The 21,331-nt window shown below is 39.3% G+C and overlaps 1 pseudogene; it reads left to right on the top strand.

Annotated features, from left to right (window-relative positions):
• Nucleotides 1–1,155: 1,155 nt before the first annotated feature.
• LOC111539438 lies at nucleotides 1,156–20,230 on the top strand (annotated as a pseudogene).
• The last annotated feature ends 1,101 nt before the right edge of the window (nucleotides 20,231–21,331 follow it).

The following is a 21,331-nucleotide window of genomic DNA, read 5'->3' as shown; positions in this document are numbered from 1 at the left end:
TCGCTCAGTCTTAAAAATTCTGTTCTCTTCACTCAACACAACAGTTCCTTGATTTTCTGAATATTTCCGATGACATTGCCCTAGAAAGCTCTCTTCTGCCTTCACTTAAATGTTAATTGTTAGGTCTCTGTCATAGACCCTCTTCTCTTCTCTTTCTACACAATCTCCATCAGGCAAAATCCACTCTTGCCAGGACTGATAATTCCTAAATCTCTGTCTTTATCCTAGACCCCTCTCCAGTGTGTCAGACCATGTATCCATGCCGACTTGCACTCTCCACCTGCACAGCCCACAGATTCCTCAAACTCAACTTGTCCCAAAATGTATGGTCATCTTCTCCCATGTCAAATCTGTTCCTTCTACTGGGTTTCCAAAACTAGAGGATGACATTTTAGCTATCCAATCCACAAACACACACATCATTCTAAACTCTCTTCTTCAGTCCCAACAACCAATAAATCATAAGTCTTGGAGATCTTATTTATAAAGCATTTCCCGAATCTGTCCTTTTGTTGCCATCTCTACTGCCTCTATCCTAGCCCAAGCCACTGCATTATCTCCCAGCTCTCCTCCTCCTTCAACTCAGTTATTTCCCTAATGTATTTTCTCCAGAGTAGCCAAAGGGATCTTTCCTGTCATTTCATTACTTAAATCCCTTCAATGTCTTCCCATTGTGCTGTAATTCAGCCCAAACTCTAACATGTGTGGCAATGTTCTGCAATGTCTGACTCCTCCTACACCTCAGAAGGCACAAATGTCTGCCTCAGTGGTTTTCGAATGCAGCTTTTTTATGCATCAGGTTCTCTTAAGAAGCTTTAAAAAAACATTTTAAGAGTAAATGCATAGACACAACCTGAAGTTCAGTTATGTACTATAACTTGGCATATTTTCTTTTGCTACCGTGTCTTTTCTTGCTATCAATTCTGCCATGTCACCAGGATCAAGTTGTTGATGCCTGTATACATTATAAAGGACCAGAAAAATAATTGCTGGTTTCTCAAAATACAGTAGCTATTTACATTTTGTCTTTTGATGTTTCTCTCAATGTCTAAGTTCTACAGAACAGTTCCTTCACAGAAGGGGACTTTTTGTCGGAGGAAACATCTGAAGTATTTTTAAAATATGAAAGTTCCACAGAGATGAGGGAAGAGCAAGATGATGAGAGAACCAGTATCTACATCAGCGACAACTTCTCACCCATGCCCTGCCAATGGCAGCCCTACAGCCACAATTAGCCAACCTCAAATCGCCAATGGCTTGCCAAGTAACCCTTGTGGAAGAAACTTGTTAAAATATACCAATAATTCTAAAGGACAACAGATAGTTTTCTGAGCCACCAAGAGAGTTTTATAAAATATGAATGGCCTGGTATGATCCCTGGGGTATCTGATTCAGCGGGTTCTAGGTGATACTGGAGCCTATATGTTTTTAAAGACTTATAGGTAATTCAGATGCCCAAAACATTTAAGAACTTCTGAGATACACATTTGCTATAAACTCCTAGAGAATGTCTTCCAGGATGTCAGGTTTCTGTGTTGTCTTAAGAAAACCCTCACAAGAATTCCAGAATTCAAATCTGGACATGAGAAGACTTTCAGGGGTTCCACAAAGCATCGGGATGCCAGTCTGTCCAGACAGCTCTGTCCAGGATAACAATTCTCACCTAACTCCTCTCTTACCTGGAAAAACAGGAAACACCAGGATGTAACTCCATGAAACAAATGAAAATCTATGCCAGGCATAGAGACGGAAAAGATAAATCAAAATGGTAACTATCTTTGTTTCCATTGACAGAACAAATAGGTGATTTTCTCAATCTTGTTTAAGTGTGCAGATACTTAAAGAATGTAGATGTTGAGAAACATTGTGTTTTTCAAAATTTTGAGAATATTTTACTTTTATAGTAAAAAGTAAGTCTTTGGATTCACACATGTTTAGGATTAAATCTTTGCTCTATGGCTTACTAGTTGCGTGGTAGGGGTAATTTGCATACTTCTCTTAAAACTCAGTTTCTTTTATTGTAAAAATCAAGATAACATTAACAGTGAAAGGGAAAGCTTTCTGGTGAACCAAATTATTACTCAGATGTCTGCAGAAAAGCTATGCCTTACTGTAAGGGAGGAGGAAAGTGGTGACTGGTCAGAAGGATGGATGGGTGGGGATGACATAAGGAAGGCTGAAATACACTCTGTCATTGGGCAGGGAGCTGAACTAGAGATGAAAATAAAACATAAACAAACTAAACTATAAAAGCAGCTCAAGACAATTAACTCTCTAGCTTATGTTAAAGGTCAGGCTTTTCCATCAGCCTTGCTTTAGCCCCTGGCACAGAGTTTATGGGACAAGAAGCAGAAGAGAGTGGGAAATAGAAAATGTTTTCAAAGTACTTAAAAGCGTCACTGAGATACATGCTCAGATTTCACTGGGATAAGTTACCTCAGCAGCCAAGAAAACCAAAACGCTAAATGGGACCTAAAAGACTTTAGTTTGAAACACATCAGGGATATCTCCCAAATACACAAATATCCACAAAGATGATGTCAAATACCACACAGAAATGGAGAAGTTAGGATGGCTGGAATTCAGCTGATACTAAACTTAGGGATCAATGCTTAATCATGTTTATCCTGACTATATCAAACTGGTCAGATGTAGGATAATTTATTTCATATGTATATAAGGCTTCTAGCGCTTTCTAAGAATACTACTCAGCACCCCTCTCTTAGGAACTGCCTCTCTCCACCACCAGCATAATCAAATCCAGAGCTGCAATCTTAATACAAAGTGACCTCAACAACTGGCCCCAGGGGTAGCTGCCTTGGTAAGCTGAGCTAATGGATTTCTTCTCCAGGACCCTTGGGCTTGAGATGATAATAAAGCTTGACAAGAGTCTTTGGTTGTTCTGATATTTCATGTTTCCCACTATGAGAGATGAATCTTTGTGGAGTGAGACACAGACATAGGGACATAACAGCAAGTCCCTAGTTCCAGTTCTCTGAAGCCCAGCTGCATCCCTGTCTTCCCAACACTTTGCTGTTCAGGTCTTCTTTTGACTACTCTGAAGCCAGACATCCTAGCTTTGAATCCCAGCTCCACTTACATGGTAGACTCTGTGGCATGCCACCCAGATCCCCCTTCAGAACTAAAGAGGATTGATTCTCCCTGTTGTTGGGAGTGTTGCCAGCAGACTGCTGTCAGCTGTCAGCCCCCTCCAGGAACTGTCCTCTACTGAAGAGAACTGACTGACTCTTCAGGAATAACTTCCATAATATTTTATATTCTTCATCTCCCAATTCTATAAAAACAAGGCAGGGCCATCTCTGTCCCAGAACTCTCCATGGAGGTGCCAGAAGCCTTTGTTGAGACTGCATCACATCCCAGCTTCTCCCTCTGCCCATTCCTGTTTCCTGTTCTTCCCCCCAGGTGTTGGCCCTAGAAACACTCCCACATGCAAATCTCCAAATCAGAGTCCACTTCTTAGAGCACTCAACCCGCAACAACTAACCTGTAGGATCTTGTAAGTCACTGAACTTCTCTGTGCTTCAGTTTCATCATCTATTACATGGGGATAATAATATAACCTACTTCATAGTAATATCATGGGGATTAAATGAATTAATATATGTAAAGTGTTTAGAATAGAACATCATTGATACATGATAAGTGCTATTTTATTCTCTGTTATTCTTATATTATATTTAGTATTATTTTTATTACTATTATACAGTAGCAAGTTAACTCTTATTTCCCTTTTATACAACTTACATTGATTAAGATTGGACAAGTTTCTAAGGGATCCTAACTTTGAACACAAAGAAGTTCAGGCTTACAGGATCCCCGAATCAAACATTTATTTCCCTTTTGACTTGGTTCATTAAGAGTCCAAGCATGTAGGCCTTTAGGGCTCACAGAAAGAGGCTCATTTATTGACTCAAGCTTGTGCCTGAGAAAGGGTGACAGGGGTTAGCTGTGGAGCCTGATTTTTGCCAATCTGTTGTTTTTGTAAGTGGTGCTTTGTACTTGTGCCCAGAGGTGCTGGTGATGAGTGTGTTGCTATAAAACTAGACATAAAACATGTGAAATGGAGCCTAAATCATAAATACAAAAATTGTAACAGCAGGTTAGATTTTATGCCTCTAATTTGTCTTAAATTGGCATGTAGAGCATTGCTGCTGGCATCCCTTGAAGTAGCATATGCAAATCAAAGGTAAATATATGCCCAGATAATTAAATATAGTTCTACAGTGAGGTCAATATTGATAACTGAGCACTAACCATAACTCTTGATGAAAGGATAAATTTCCTTTTTATTATTCTGTTGTGAAAGATAATTCTACCGTGAAAGATTCTGTTGTATTCATCTAGAAAGTGATTAATTAATTGAATATTTCAATAAATATTTCTCATATATCCAAAGCATAACAGAAATTATTTTAGGAAATGAAGATTGTTTTAGGAAAAGAGGTGATATCTGGACCACCTAGAGTTTGCCCTCTGTACAAGTTAATGCCTTCTTTAGCTATGAGTCCTAATGTAACAACAGGGCAACGGAAGGAACGTGGAGAATCAAAAAAGGCTACCTGGCCATAGAAAACAAGAGGCTGCCCCAGACCCACATCTCTATCTAGGTGCACTTAGCCTAGCACCATGTCTTTTTAAATCATCTCTATGTTCGTAATTCCCAAATCTGCATCTGTGTCCTCTCCCATGAAATATGGGTCTCCTATGTAAAGCTCTACTTGGATGTCAAATAAGTATCTCAAATATTGAATGATGCTTGATTTTTCCACTGAAAAATCTGCTTCTCCCTCAGGGTTTCCCATGTTTGTAAATGACCTCAGCTTTCTTCTGGCTGCTCAAGAAAAAAAAAAAAAATGGAAGTTATCCTTGATTCTTCTTTTTCCTGACTTAATCTTCAAATATATCCTGAATGTGTGTGCTACTTTCCACCTTCACCACCACCACCCTCGTCCAAGCCTCCACATCACTCTCTTCTACGATCCTCCAACCTCTCCCATAATGGCTTTTTTTCTGTTGCTCAGCTCCCAATTCTCTGCTCTTCACACTAATCAAATCATGTCATTTCCACCTCCACGCCTCTGTGTGATCCCTTCCCCCGGTCTAGACTGCTCAAACCCCTGGTCCACACACAGCTCTTCTTGACACTCAGATCCTCAACAATGACTTTCTTGACCACCCAAACTACTAAAGATACTAGAAACTTTTCTCATTCTCCCCCCTCCACCCTTTTTTTGAGAAGCTTTTTTGGGGTCTCACTCTGTTGCCCAGGCTGGTGTGCAGTGGGGCAATCATGGCCCACTGCAGCCTCAACCTCCCGGGCTCAAACAATCCTCCCACCTCAGCCTCCTGAGTAGCTGAGACTACAGGTACATGCCACCTATAGTCAGTTAATTCTTGTATTTTTTGTACTGACAGGGTCTCACTATGTTGCCCAGGCTAGTCTCAAACTCCTGGACTCAAGCAATCCACCCTCCTCAGCCTCCTAAAGTGCTGGGATTACAGGTGTGAGTCACTGCACCCAGCCACATCTCCCCTTTTTTTAATGTGTTGCAAATACCTCATCACTATCTGATAGGTTTTTATTGTTTATTTATTCAGTTATTTATTGTCTGTCATGAACATACATACATTATTATGAATGTACATCATAAGAAAACAAATAGGGGGCTGAGGTGGAAGGATCACTTGAGCCTGGGAATTCAAGACCAGCCTGGGTATCATAGCAAGACTGCATCTCAAGAAAAAAAAGAGAGAGACCTTGCCTGTCTCTGTCCCCACTGGATACCCAAAAGCAGGGGCTCAGCAAACATTTGTGGAATTAATGAGTGAGTGATAATAACCAAATATTGGAAAATCAAGTCTAAAATAAGACCAAACTGATAAGGGAATGCATAGATTAAGTAAAAGTCTACCATGTTCTGAGTGCCATGTTACTCATTTTTATATATGCTAATTTATTTAATCTAACCATCATCTCTCTGGAGTAGATTATATTATGATAATCTCACATTTTTAAGTCAAAGAAAAAAGTGCAAAGAAGTTAAGTATTTTTCCCAAGCTCAAACTACTAAAACATGGCAAGGCTAAGTGTGACTTTAAAACCCAGTCCCTTCCTACAATCACATTGGTCTGCTATCAGATCCCAAGTCTTCACTCATTTCCCTTCACTACTGGTAAGGAGAAGTAGGTATTCATGATTCAAACAATCTTTTTCATTTATACTCTGGCAAAATTCCTCTGATTCTAGTTATACTTCATGCAAATAATCTACCATGAGATTGCTAATCAGGCAGTAAAAAGATTTGTATAGTAATAAAAGTGTAACAATATATATTTCATACTTACCTTTGGAAAAAATAAATACATCTTAGCTCATTAGACTAAATTGTCATTTATCTGAAGCTTATAAAAGAATAGCCTGGATTCACTCTCTCTCTCTCTGTGTGTCTCTCTGTCACACACACACACACACACACACACACACACACACACACACACACTACTATTGCTTCCCTGATTAACTTCGTGGCTTCACTGAAATGTAGAAAACACACCAGATTTTTACAAACAGTATCATTTCTATACTTTGGCCCACTACATATGAAAAGAGGGGATTATAGCAGATGGCCTCTGAGATCCCTGCCAGCTCTCGCCTCCCAGGAGCCAACAAGCAGAGTGGAAAGAACACAGGCTTTGAAGTAAAACAGACCCAAATTGTAACAGTGCACCTCTCAGAACTTTTATGATTCTGTAAAATTAACATAATAAATTCTGTAAAATTAACATAATACATTTACTTCTCAGAGTGGCTATAAAGACCAGTGCAGCACTTAGTACAAAGACTAGTGAGCACATATTTTTAAATGGTGGCCATTATGATTGTTACGAGTTAACTTGTGTCCCCTTAATAAAGAGATGTTGAAACCCTAATACTCGATGCCTCAAAAATGTGACCTTATTTGAAAATAGGATCTTCATAGAGGTAATCAAGTCAGAATGAGGTAGTTAAAGTAGGCCCTAAATCAATATGATTGATTAAAAGGGGGAATTTGGATACAGAGACAGACATACACAAAAGGGGGGAATTTGGATACAGAGAGACATACACAGAGAGAATGTTGTGTGAAGATGAAGGCAGAGATCGAGCCAAGGGACACTACAGATTGCCACCAAACCACCAGAGAGAGGCTAGGCAAGAGGCATGGAACAGACTCCCTCACAGCCCTCAGGAGGAGTCAACCCTGCCCACACCTGGATCTTGAACTTCAGGCCTCTAGAACCGTGAGACAACAAATTTCTATTGTTTGAGCTAGTCAGTTTATGGTACTTTGTTAGAGTAGCCCTAGCAAACTAAGACAGAACTCTGGGTGACTAACTGTTCCTGGTGTATTTGTGTTGTTTCTCCACCTAGCAGTCAACAGGTTTGAAACTCTTTGACAGAGCAGTCAACAGGTTTGAAACTCTTTGACAGTAAGCTCAGTAAGAAAAATATTTTACATAGTCACAAAATATATATATACATATATATATACACACACACACACACACAAAATACTAGATAAATAGATGATAGATAGATAGATAGACAGACAAAATGATACAGACTGTTACCTTAAATACATTCTGATATTTTCTATTCCACTATTGTTAACCTGGTAGTAACACACTAACTTGATTTCACAACCCCCACTTGAAAAGCACTAAGCTGAACTACAAAATCCTTCAGAGCTTCAACACATCTCTCTTCTCTTAGCCTCTACCCAACACTGGACATGGAATAGTCAAACAAACAGTTCATGATTGACTTTTAAGGCCAAGACTTATGTGATGCTTTTTTTATGTCACTACTTTGGGCTCTTTTGATAAATCTATACCAAAATATTCAATGTCCATGGGAATTCCTGAGTACCAGAAAAGCATGTGGCAATGACTGGTGAATACTCCTAGTTCAAATCATATCATGATAAAAATATATGTTAGATGTTTCTTTAATATACAGACTAATTTTATCCTGGGTTGTATTAGTTTTTCCAAGGGTGCCACTGTTCTGCATGCTGGTTATAATCCCCCAAAATTAGTATATGTAAATCAAGGTTGCTTTTAACCATAAAAAAATGTCATTTTCATCAGATGATATACATATGGGGAAGGGAAAAAGAAGGTGCTTCAATATTTTATATCACACTGCTGCATATTAAAATGAATTATATCAACTAAACACTAAATAATAAGTGATAAATGCTTCTCAATGGTGAATTAAGATATTAGGCAGTTGATGTGTTAAATTTTATTATTATTATTATACTTTAAGTTCTAGGGTACATGTGCACAACCTGCAAGTATGTTACATATGTATACATATGCCATGTTGGTGTGCTGCAACAATTAACTCATCATATACATTAGGTATATCTCCTAATGGTATCCCTCCTCCCTCCCCCCACCCCATGACAGGCCCCAGTGTGTGATATTCCCCTTCCTGTGTCCAAGTGTTCTCATTGTTCAGTTCCCACCTATGAGTGAGAACATGCGGTGTTTGGTTTTCTGTCCTTGCGACAGTTTGCTGAGAATGATGGTTTCCAGCTTCATCCATGTCCCTCAAAGGACATGAATTCATCCTTTTTTATGGCTGCATAGTATTCCACGGTGTATATGTGCCACATTTTCTTAATCCAGTCTGTCACTGATGGACATTTGGGTTGATTCCAAGTCTTTGCTATTGTGAATAGTGCCACAATAAACATGCGTGTGCATGTGTCTTTATAGCAGCATGACTGGGGATATACCCTTTGGGTATATCCCCAGTAATGGGATGGCTGAGTCAAATGGTATTTCTAGTTCTAGATCCTTGAGGAATCACCACACTGTCTTCCACAATGGTTGAACTAGTTTACAGTCCCACCAACAGTGTAAGAATGTTCCTATTTCTCCACATCCTCTCCAGCATCTGCTGTTTCCTGACTTTTTAATGATCCCCATTCTAACTGGTGTGAGATGGTATCTCATTGTGGGTTTGATTTGCATTTCTCTGATGGTGAGTGATGATGAGCATTTTTTCATGTGTCTGTTGACTGCATAAATGTCTTCTTTTGAGAAGTGTCTGTTCATATCCTTCCCTACTTTTTGATGGGGTAGTTTGCTTTTTTCTTGTAAACTTGTCTGAGTTGTCTGTAGATTCTGGATATCAGCTCTTTGTCAGATGAGTAGATTGCAAAAATTTTCTCCCATTCTGTAGATTGCCTGTTCATTCTGATGGTAGTTTCTTTTGCTGCACAGAAGCTCTTTAGTTTAATGAGATGCCACTTGTCAATTTTGGCTTTTGTTGCCATTGCTTTTGGTGTTTTAGACATGAAGTCTTTGCCCATGCCTATGTCCTGAATGGTATTGCTTAGGTTTTCTTCTAGAGTTTTTGTGGTTTTAGGTCTAACCTTTAAGTCTTTAATCCATCTTGAATTAATGTTTGTATAAGGTATAAGGAAGGGATTGAGTTTCAGCTTTCTACATATGGTAAGCCAATTTTCCCAGCACCATTTATTAAATAGGGAATCCTTTCCCCATTGCTTGTTTTTGTCAGGTTTTTCAAAGATCAGATGGCTGTGGATGTGTGATTTTATTTCTGAGGGCTCTGTTCTCTTCCATTGGTCTGTATCTCTGTTTTGGTACCAGTACCATGCTGTTTTGGTTACTGTAGCCTTGTAGTATAGTTTGAAGTCTGGTGGCGTGATGCCTCCAGCTTTGTTCTTTTGGCTTAGGATTATCTTGGCTCTGTGGGCTCTTTTTTGCTTGCATATGAATTTAAAGCAGTTTTTTCCAATTCTGTGAAGAAAGTCATTGGTAGCTTGATGGGGATGGCATTGAATCTATAATATACCTTGGGCAGGATAGCCATTTTCATGATATTGATTCTTCCTATCCATGAGCATGGTATGTTCTTCCATTTGTTTTTGTCCTCTTTTATTTCGTCAAGCAGTGGTTTGTAGTTCTCCTTGAAGAGGTCCTTCACATCCCTTGTAAGTTGGATTCCTAGGTATTTTTTTCTCTTTGAAGCAACTGTGAATGGGAGTCCACTCATGATTTGGCTCTGTTTGTCTGTCATTGGTGTGTAAGAATGCTTGTGATTTTTGAACATTGGTTTTGTATCCCGAGACTTTGCTGAAGTTGCTTATCAGTTTAAGGAGATTTTGGGCTGAGACGATGGGGTTTTCCAAATATACAATCATGTCATCTGCAAAAAGGAACAATCTGACTTCCTCTTTTCCTAACTGAATACCCTTTATTTCTTTCTCTTGCCTGATTGCCCTAGCCAGAACTTCCAACACTATATTGAATAGGAGTGGCGAGAGAGTGCATCCCGGTCTTGTGCCACTTTTCAAAGGGAATGCTTCCAGTTTTTGCCCATTCAGTATGATATTGGCTGTGGGTTTGTCATAAATAGCTCTTATTATTTTGAGATATGTCCCATCAATACTTAACTTATTGAGAGTTTTTAGCATGAAGGGCTACTGAATTTTGTCAAAGGCCTTTTCCGCATCTATTGAGATAATCCTGTGGTTTTTCTCTTTGGTTCTGTTTATATGTTGGGATTATATTTATTGACTTGCCTATGTTGAACCAGCCTTGCATCCCAGGGATGAAGCCCACTTGATCATGGTGGATAAGTTTTTGATGTGCTGCTGGATTCCGTTTGCCAGCATTTTATTGAGGATTTTTGTATCAGTGTTCATCAGGCATATTGGTCTAAAATTCTTTTTTGTTGTTGTTGTGTCTCTGCCAGGCTTTGGTATCAGGATGATGTTGGCCTCATAAAATGAGTTAGGGAGGATTCCCTCTTTTTCTATTGATTGGAGTAGTTTCAGAAGGAATGGTACCAGCTCCTCCTTCTACCTCTGATAGAATTCGGCTGTGAATCCATCTGGACCTGGACTTTTTTGGTTGGCAGGCTATTAATTATTGCCTCAATTTCAGAGCCAGTTATTGGTCTATTCAGGGATTCAGCCTCTTCCTGGTTTAGTCTTGGGAGAGTATATGTGTGCAGAAATTTATCCATTTCTTCTCAATTTTCTACTTTATTTGCATAGAGGTGTTTATAGTATTCTCTGATGGTAGTTTGTATTACTGTGGGATCAGTGGTGATATTCCCTTTATCATTTTTTATTGTGGCTATTTGATTCTTCTCTCTTTTCTTCTTTATAAGTCTTGCTAGCAGTCTATCCATTTTGTTGATCATTTCAAAAAACCAGCTCCTGGATTCATTGATTTTTTTGAAGGGTTTTTTGTGTCTCTATCTCCTTCAGTTCTGCTCTGATCTTAGTTATTTCTTGCCTTCTGCTAGCTTTTGAATGTGTTTGCTCTTGCTTCTCTAGTGCTTTTAATTGTGATGTTAGAGTATCAATTTTAGATCTTTCCAGCTTTCTCTTCTGGGCATTTAGTGCTATAAATTTCCCTCTATACACTGCTTTAAATGTGTCCCAGTGATTCTGGTACGTTGTATCTTTGTTCTCATTGGTTTCAAAGAACATCTTTATTTCTGCCTTCATTTCGTTATGTAGTCATTCAGGAGCAGGTTGTTCAGTTTCCATGTAGTTGAGCAGTTTTGATTGAGTTTCTTAGTGCTGAGTTCTAATCTCATTGCATTGTGGTTTGAGAGATAGTTTGTTATAGTTTCTGTTCTTTTACATTTGCTGAGGAGTGCTTTATTTCCAACTATGTGGCCAATTTTGGAATAAGTACGATGTGGTGCTGACAAGAATGTATATTCTGTTGATTTGGGGTGGAGGGTTCTGTAGATGTCTATTAGGTCAGCTTGGTGCAGAGCTGAGTTCAATTCCTGGATATCCTTGTTAATTTTCTGTCTCATTGATCTGTCTAATGTTGACAGTGGGGTGTTGAAGTCTCCCATTATTATTGTGTGGGAGTCTAAGTCTCTTTGTAGGTCTCTAAGGACTTGCTTTATGAATCTGGGTGCTCCTGTATTGGGTGCATATATATTTAGGATAGTTAGCTCTTCTTGTTGAATTGATCCCTTTACCATTATGTAATGGACTTCTTTGTCTCTTTGATCTTGATGATGTAAAGTCTATTTTATCAGAGACTAGGATTGCAACCCCAGCCTTTGTTTTCCATTTGCTTGTTAGATCTTCCTCCATCCCTTTATTTTGAGCCTATGTGTGTCTGTGCACGTGTGATGGGTCTCCTGAATACAGCACACTGATGGGTCTTGACTCTTTATCCAATTTGCCAGTCTGTGTCTTTTAATTGGGGCATTTAGCCCATTTACATTTAAGGTTAATATTATGCGTGAATTTGATCCTGTCATTATGATGTTAACTGGTTATTTTGCTCATTAGTTGATGCAGTTTCTTCCTAGCATTGATGGTCTTTACATTTTGGCATGTTTTTGCAGTGGCTGGTACTGGTTTTTCCTTTCCATGTTTAGTGCTTCCTTCAGGAGCTCTTGTAGGGCAGCCTGGTGGTGACAATACCTGTCAGCATTTACTTGTCCATAAAGGATTTTATTTCTCCTTCACTTATGAACCTTAGTTTGGCTAGATATGAAATTCTGGGTTAAAAATTCTTTCTTTAAGAATGTTGAATATTAGCCCCAACTCCCCTCTGGCTTGTAGAGTTTCTGCCAAGAGATCTGCTGTTAGTCTGATGGGCTTCCCTCTGTGGGTAACCCGATTCTCTCTGGCTGCCCTTAACATTTTTGCCTTCATTTCATTCTTGGAGAATCTGACAATTATGTGTCTTGGAGTTGCTCTTCTTGAGGAGTATCTTTGTGGTGTTCTCTGTATTTCCTGAATTTCAGCGTTGGCCTGCCTTGCTAGGTTGGGGAAGTTCTCCTGCAGAGTGTTTTCTAACTTGGTTCCATTCTCCCCGTCACTTTCAGGTACACCAATCAGACGTAGATTTGGTTTTTTCACATAGTCCCATATTTCTTGGAGGCTTTGTTGGTTTCTTTTTACTCTTTTTTCTCTAAACTTCTCTTTTCGGTTCATTTCATTCATTTGATCTTCAGTCACTGATACCCTTTCTTCCAGTTGATCGAGTCGGTTACTGAAGCTTGTGCATTCGTCACGTAGTTCTCGTGCCATCGTTTTCAGCTCCATCCGGTCATTTAAGGACTTCTTTACACTAGTTATTCTAGTTAGCCATTCATCTCATCTTTTTGAAGGTTTTTAGCTTCTTTGTGATGGGTTTGAACTTCCTCCTTTAGCTTGGAGAAGTTTGATCATCTGAAGCCTTCTTCTCTCAACTTGTCAAAGTCATTCTCCATCCAGCTTTGTTCCCTTGCTGGTGAGGAACTATGTTCCTTTGGAGGGGGAGAGGCACTCTGATTTTTAGAATTTTCAGCTTTTCTGCTCCGTTCTTTCTCCATCTTTGTGGTTTTATCTACCTTTGGTCTTTGATCATGGTGACGTACAGATGGAGTTTTGGTGTCGATGTCCTTTCTGTTTGTTAGTTTTCCTTGTAACAGTCAGGACGCTCAGCTGCAGGATTGCTGGAGTTTGCTGGAGGTCCACTCCAGACTCTGTTTGCCTGGGTATCAGCAGCGGAGGCTGCAGAACAGTGAATATTGCTGAACAGCAAATGTTGCTGCCTGATTGTTCCTCTGGAAGCTTCGTCTCAGAGGGGTACTCAGCCATGTTAGGTGTCATTCTGCCCCTACTTGGGGGTGACTCCCAGTTAGGCTACTCGGGGGTCAGGGACCCACTTGAGGAGGCAGTCTGTCTGTTCTCAGATCTCAAACTCCACGCTGGGAGACCCACTACTCTCTTCAATGCTGTCAGACAGGGACATTTAAGTCTGCAGAGGTTTCTGCTGCCTTTTGTTCGGCTATGCCCTGACCCCAGAGGTGGAGTCTATAGAGGAAGGGAGGCCTCCTTGAACTGAGATGGGATCCACCCAATTCGAGCTTCCTGACTGCTTTGTTTACCTACTCAAGCCTCAGCAATGGTGGGCACCCCTCCCCCAGCCTTGCTGCCACCTTGCAGTTCAATCTCAGACTGCTGTGCTAGCAATGAGTGAGGCTCCATGGGCATGGGACCCTCTGAGCCAGGCACGGGATATAATTTCCTGGTGTGCTGTTTGCTAAGACCGTTGGAAAAGCACAGTATTAAGGTGGGAGTGACCCAATTTTCCAGGTGCCGTCTGTCACCACTTCCCTTGGCTAGGAAAGGGAATTCCTTGATCCCTTGCACTTCCTGGGTGAGGCGATGCCTCGCCCTGCTTCAGCTCATGCTCGGTGGGCTGCACCCACTTTCCTGCCCCCACTGTTGTTCAAGCCCCAGTGAGATGAACCCGGTACCTCAGTTGGAAATGCAGAAATCACCATCTTCTGCGTCGTTCACACTGGGAGCTGTAGACTGGAGCTGTTCCTATTCAGCCATCTTGGAACCACCCCTCGATGTGTTAAACTTTTGAGGATGATTGTGAATTTATTAGTTATCTATGCTTATTCTCTTTATAAAATCTCAAAACTATAGTCCAATGTAAAAGCCACAAATAATTATTCAGTGTTTACTATATCTGCAAGAAACTATGTCCGATATAAAACTATATGAGATGAGATATCTACCCTCCAGGACCTGCTTAAAATTTGGTTGAATTAAAAGACACAGGACTGGCCAGGCACAGTGGCTCATGCCTGTAATTCCAACACTTTGCAGGGCTGATGTGGGAAGACAGATTCAGTCCTGGAATTCGAGACCAGTCTGGGCAACATAGCAAGACTCTATCTCTACAGAAAATATCAAAAATTAGCCAAGCAAGGTGGCATGTGCCTATGGTCCCAGCTATTCAGGACACTGAGGTGGGAGGATTGTTTAAGCCTGCGAGGTTGAGGCTGCATTAAGCTGTGATTGCAACACTGCACTCCAGTCCAGGCAACAGAGTAAGACCCTGTCTCAAAAAAAAACTAAAACTGACATAGGACTACTGAACTAGGTGCAGTATGACTGCAGTTACAGCCATGACTACCCATTTCTATCACCTCTCAAACCTCCACCACCACCACCACTACCAAATTAATTTCCAATGAAATAAGTAGTCAAAGTAGAGATAAAACTTACCCTGGCATTAAATACTCTGGCTGGAGTTATTCACATGCCAAGAAACTTTAGCACCACTCCTCTCTCCCATGCACCCAACACCCTCAAGTCCCCACAGTAGGATACATCAGTTTATGCTTCAAAATTTGCTCCTGATGCTAGCAACCACACAAACAAGAAAATTCCCTTCCCTTCCCTCATCTGGGTCCTCACAATGTGCAGCTAATCAGGTGTTTTTAAAATTTTCAAAATAAAATATTTTAACTCTATATTCCTACTCTGACCTTCCCCCATTATATTTCTCCTAATGTAGGTGGCATGGGAGTGGCTTTAGGCAATTCTGGAATCCAAGGAAGAGTTGAATTGGGGATATATTTGGTTTGGATTAAGAGGGATCTATTCATATGATTGACAGTCAATACAGAGATAGCACAGTTAATGTTCCAGTGGGAGAATGGCTTCAGGGAATTCAAGTGGCCCCTGTGCTGACTCAGCCAATGTCATAACATCTCACTGCAGGGCCAGCCATTGCATCACAATATGACAGGTCCTACAATACCTAGCACCAGATGTACAGAGGTACTGAAGGGAAGACAAGTATTGACATGGAAGGGATCAGGAGCTGATCTGTAAAAAATTATTTTAAATTTTACTTCCAATATGAAAGAAACTAACTTGATAGAAATTTTGCCAAATCTGACCACCCCAAAAACGTACATGTCACTACCAATAACAAGTTGAAAATTGAAAGAAACTTTAAAATAATGAACAATGAAAAATAATCATTGCTGATCCATTCCAGAGGAAATGCTAACTTATCTTTCTATTCTCTTTGAACAGGTGATCCAAAGACTATGCAGGCAAAACATGTAAGAAAAAGTCTAGAAGTGGATTAGGAAGTAGCCCAAAACAGTCAATAGAGTCAGCCTAATGGCAGGAGATTCCAGAAAAAAGCCCAAAAAAGTCCTTTCTAGAGGAAGAGTTTGCCCTGAAATAAAACCTATATCCTTTGCAAGAGCTGAGAGATGTGAGAAAGACTGGAAGGAGAGAGAGAAAGATAAAAGCTCCATGGCAGATAAAGGCAAAGAAGACTCAAGGAGAAGAGTAAAATATTCTGTGATCAAAATGTCTGAAAACACATTAGGACAAACAATCTCCCTGAAGGAAGCTCCTGCAAATAGCTAGACCAAGAAAAAAACTTGTCAAATAGCTAGACCAAGAAAAGTATTTTGTCACGAACTTTAAAAAATGTATGTCTCTTTAACAAGTTAAGTCCACAGAATCTCAAATAACAGACTGTAAGAAGAGGAAATCGTGAGAAAAAGAGGTGAATTAAGTATTGCAAGAACTCAGAAGAAAATTGAAAGAAAAAATCATTATATAAATAAAAACAAAATTCAAATGAAAACCAGAGAGATTATAAATATTGTGGGAGAAAACTGTGATCACCATAGATTGTAGATATTAGAAAAGCAATCAAAACAAAGCAAATGAGGAGAAGTTTGAAAAGGAAGATGGAGAAATTGAAAGATTTTTTTTAAAACAGGCTAATGAGATCCACCATAAATATAATTGTCTTAAAAGAACAGTAGGTCAGAAGAAATTTTTGAAATTATAATTCATGTACATTTTCTTGAAATAAAAGTTGAATTTTCATGTTGAAGTGGCACACCATGTGCCTGTGAAAATTGACCCAGAACAGTCAGCACTGACACAAATTGTAGTAGAATTATTGAACTTGAAGGATTAAAAAGAAATCACCTGGTTTGTCAGGCAAATCAATCAGGACACCTATAAGGAAAAGAACCAGACTCAAACTGATTTTTCCACAGCATTCTTCAAAGCCAAAAGACAGTAAAACGGCACCTACGAGATCCTCAAGGGGAAACATGTCAACAAGAATTCTATAGCCAGCCAAGCTATCTTTCTGAATAGAGGTTACAGAAAAACAGTGTTGAAAATATAAATCAGGGAATATTTTTCTCAAGAGCCCTTTGGAGGAAATGTCTGGGCAACAAATTCTAACCAACTGAGAGAGAACTGGAGAAACGATAGCAAAATGATGGATAGAGTGCATTCAATACATTTAACCTCAGAACTAAAATTAAAATAAATGTGGGGATTACAACGACTTCAGATTGTAAATATGTACACACTCTGTGCCAAGGAATGACCCTCATAGCTATTCCCTAAAGAAACACATGTGTCCAAGAAGATATCTTCAAGAAATTTATTGCAGCATTGTTTATAATAGAAAAAAATCCCACAAAATTTGAAACAACCTAAATGTTCATCAAAGTTTAAAAGCATGCAAAACTGTACTATATAATGTTTATAGATAAATATATAGTTAAAATTGGGATTGGCTACATAATTTGCAGGGCTTAATAAAAAATGAAAGTGTGAACTCTGATACACTATTTGACAAGTGTTGTCTTGACCCAGTTTTGAAGACATGTATTTCAATTTCCCTTCACTGGCAGTTTGCTAAGCCTCCATACCAACCACTACCCTTATTAGATTCTCACTCTCCAGGGCCACCATGCATATCCCCCAAGTGTGTCCATCATAGAGATACAACACTCTAGGGTCCAGTAACAGACAACTAGAGACAGCCCAAGAGAAGGTGAAATTATTCAAATTAGCCAATCCACAAGGACCCCAGGAGACCTAGCTATGCCACCCTTCTTATCTTAGATAAGTTGCCTTCTACAACCCCAGCTTGCTGTTATCCTGTCCCCTGAAGGCAACTCTGTGTGGTCCTGTGTGACATCCTTCTCTCATTTACAGCTGTAAGAAATAAAAAGTTCTGCCTTTCATCTATCCAAATGTCAGTGTGTCGTATCCCACCATCAAAAGAGATTTGAATCTTTCAAAACAAAGGCCACTTGCCTTGTTCAAAAATTATTAACACTTCAAAACAGTGACAGTCGAGTATTAAAATAAACACAGGGCCACTATCAACACAGGTTCAGGACAACAGGGTTACATGCTCATACACCTGGCCCTGGTTAAAACTTTGAAACACACATGTGACTCATAAATACTAAATTCAGAATAGTATTTACCTCTAGGGAAGGAGAGAGGAGAATTGGATTACCAAGGAGAACTAAAGTTTTCAAGAGTTAGATCTTTTATTTTACTAAGATACAAGATAAATCATAAAGATAAATAAATTTATTTTATAAAAATAAATTTTAAAATCTGAGCCAAATATGGAGAAACATTAAGATTTGATAAAGCTGATATTTCTCACAAAACATATGGATGTTTGTCATATTTTCTGCCATTGCCATTACACTTTAAAAAAATAATAATTAATACAGTGATGATTCATACAGAGAACCACTTGCAATGAAAAGCTAAAACAGTATTCAAAAAGCTTTAGGTTGTACTTTGGAATATACAAGCCCTATGATCGATACTGAAAGCTAATTAAAAATAAAGGAAAGTGAGTTTGGAAGTGTTGAAATAGGAAGTAGAATAGTAGTTGCTGGGGGAGGAAAGAAACAGGTATTCAATAGATATAGAGTTTCAATCATGCAAGATACAAAAGTTCTAGAGGGCCAGGCGCAGCGGCTCATGCCTGTAATCCCAGCACTTTGGGAGACGGCAGGTGGATCACCAGAAGTCAGGAGTTCGAGACCAGCCTGACCGATATGGTGAAACCCAGTCTGTACTAAAAATACAAAAATTAGCTGGATGTGGTGCCATGTGCCTTTAATCTCAGCTACAGGCCAGGCCAGGAGGCCGAGACAGGAGACTCACTTGAACCCGGGAGGCGAAGGTTGCAGTGAGCCGAGATTGCACCACTGCACTCCAGTCTGGGTGACAGAGTGAGACACTGTCTCAAAAAAAAAAAAAAAAAATTCTAGAACTGTACAAGGCAACAATGTGCTTTAGTTACCAATGTGGTACTGTAAACTCATAAATTTGTTAAGAAGATAGATCTTACTTTATGTGTTTTTTACCACAATAAAAATATCCACTGGAAAGATTACTATTTGTCCTTAACCTTCAATTTTATAAACTTTCAAATGGTATTAATATTAATTGGGTGTATTTCATAGCATTCTAATGAGAATTAAAGGATACAGAGTTGAACAAGTGCAGAGTTGCTTCTGGAAGAAATACGATAACTGCCTAAGGAGAATCCCAAATTTAGTTCAAACTTGCATTGGTTGGTGATGGTGGTACTGGAAAACTACCCTCATGAAACATCATTTGACTGCTGAATTTGAGATATAGCCACCTTGGGTGTGGAGCTCCATCCCCTTTTGTTCCACACTGATATGGTCCAGCTTTGTGTCCCCAGACAAATCTCATGTTGAATTGTAATTCCCAATGTTGCGGGAGGGATCTGGTGGGAGGTTATCGGATCATGGGGGCAGATTTCCCCCATGCTGTTCTCGTGACAGTGAGTTCTCACAAGATCTGATGGTTTAAAATGTGTGGCACTTCCCCCTTTCACTCTCTGTCCTGTCACCATGTGAAGAAGGTCCTTGCTTCCCCTTTGCCTTCTGCCATGATTGTAAGTTTCCTGAGGCCTCCCAGTCATGCTTCTTATTAAACCTGTGGGACTATGACTCAATTAAACTTCTTTTCTTAAGTTACCCAGTCTCAAGTAGTTCTTTATAACTGTGAGAATGGACTCATATGCCAACAAAGGGCCCATTAAGTTCAATGGATGGGACATAGCTGGCACACAGAAATCTGGTGAACTGAGAGATAGTTTATGGCTATTATATCCAAGCCCAAGGTGCCCTAATGCTTGATGTAACATCTAGAGTTACAAGAAAGTGCCTGGCATAAAGATCTGGTATGAGTGTATGAAAACATCCCCATCATGTTCTGTGGCAAAAAAAAAAAAAAAAAAAAAAAGATGTTAAGCCAGAAAAATGAAGACAAAATTTATTATCTTCTATTAAACAAAGAGTCTTTGGTACTATAACATTTATGACTAAAATAACTACAACTTTGAAAAGCCCTTCCTCTGGCCTGCTAAGAAGCTCACTGGAGACCCCAACCTGAAGTCTGTAGTCATGGCTGCTCTTGCCCCTCCACAGGTTGTCCTGGACCCAGCTTTGGCAGTGCAATATGAGCATGATTTAGAGGTTGCTCAGACAACTGCTCTCCTGGATGAGAAGGATAACCTGTGAGAAAATGAAGCTGGAGTCCAGAGTCAGAAGTCTAACTTCATAGACAACTGTCCTGTGGTGTCATGGTGGAGCATGTTTGCCACTTTATTATACAGCTAAGCAGAAGGTCTGCTTTATCTTTGGGATACTGAAGGAGATGAATGGACTTCAGAGTAAATGTAGCCATTAAAAAATTTTTTTAAGCCTGCATAATTAGCTGTTTGGAATACAGCTGTTTCCTTCCTGAGTTTCAAATACTGTATCAGACCTATACAGTCACATCGCAATATTCAGTGGTGAAATGTTTCTTACTCTCATTCTCATTCCTTTTTGTTTAGAATCAGAATCAAGTTGTATTTCAAATACCTAAAAAAAGAACTAAAAAACGCAGGTTAGTCAATACAGCATTAATGTTTACCATCAGTATATTATTATTATCATCATCACATCATTGAAAAGTATGATATTATAGTTACAAACAGAAACAAACAAAGCCAAGAATGCAAGAATATTCATTATCATAATATAAAGTATAAAGGAAGATGAATCAAAATAATTACAAATATCCTCTAAAAAAGTTAAGGAAACCAGGCGTGGAGGCTCATGCCCATAATCCCAGCACTTTGGGAGGCCAAGGCAGGTGGATCTGTTGAGCCTCAGAGTTTGAGACCAGTCTGGGCAACATAGTGAAACCCAGTATCTACAAATATAACACACACACACACACACATATAAATATACATATCCACACACAAAAAAAGCCCAATGTGGTATCACACACCTGTAGTCCTAGCTACTCAGGAAACTAAAGCAGGAGGATTGCTTGAGCCTGTGAGGCAGAGGTTGCAGTGAACCAAAATTGCACCACTGCACTCTAGCTTTAAAAATATAAAAATAATTTTAAAATAAAATATTAAAGGAAATACATTTACTTGTACATTTGCTTGTTTTTGAACTGTCCCCTCTTCTAGCATAAAAAGAAAATTGAGATTTATGATTTATCTGCATAATTTCTACCACTATTAATTTTTATAATATTTTTCTCTTTTTAAACTGCAATATTAACTGTCCTCTAAAGACTTGGGAATATTCATCAGTATCAAGATTTGTGAGAAAACAATA

This window comes from Piliocolobus tephrosceles, chromosome 2 (assembly GCF_002776525.5).
Source record: "Piliocolobus tephrosceles isolate RC106 chromosome 2, ASM277652v3, whole genome shotgun sequence".
Classification (NCBI taxonomy): domain Eukaryota; kingdom Metazoa; phylum Chordata; class Mammalia; order Primates; family Cercopithecidae; genus Piliocolobus; species Piliocolobus tephrosceles.
Note: the sequence above shows the minus strand (reverse complement) of the source record. Positions and strands in the feature narration are given on the sequence as shown.